Raw genomic sequence first — 652 nt, forward strand, 5'->3', positions numbered from 1 at the left:
TTCCTTGTGGTTCGACATAACCCTATACTATACTACAATTGAATCTTGAAAGAGGTGTAAATTGTAAAATAGTAAAGTGTTATCAATAAATTTATTTGTTGAAAACGCCTTTTAATATACAAAAGTGATGAAGCTAACTTACTAACTTTTATTTATTGTTATTTACATTCCACCATTTATTTATTCTTTAATACCAACCTTCCTTAAGGAAGAATTTTGGTTTGTTAATAAACAAAACCTGAAATGGAGTAAATAAATAAAGGTCACTTAAATTTATTATTCTTTTGTTCTTTATTTATTTATTTGTTTCTAACAACTAACTATTCATCACTTGTGTACATTCGAATACCATTAAACCGGTGTTGGAATTTATTCCATAAAATCGAGATGGTATTCTAAGGTACTTAATAATTATGTAATAGGGGATTGTTTCGATATCATTGAACCGGCGTTGGAATTTATTCTAACAAAGCCGGGATTGGGCAAAGAAGGAATAACTTATTCACATGATTATTAAAAGTAAGTTGTAACTGGAATATTCTTGAAACCATTATACCGGCGTTGGAATTTATTACAACAAATCCGAGATGGCGAACAAAAAATAAAACCGAGTTCCCTTACTTAATCAAATAAAAAGAAAACACACCGAATT

This window comes from Lupinus angustifolius, unplaced genomic scaffold, assembly GCF_001865875.1.
Source record: "Lupinus angustifolius cultivar Tanjil unplaced genomic scaffold, LupAngTanjil_v1.0 Scaffold_463, whole genome shotgun sequence".
Classification (NCBI taxonomy): domain Eukaryota; kingdom Viridiplantae; phylum Streptophyta; class Magnoliopsida; order Fabales; family Fabaceae; genus Lupinus; species Lupinus angustifolius.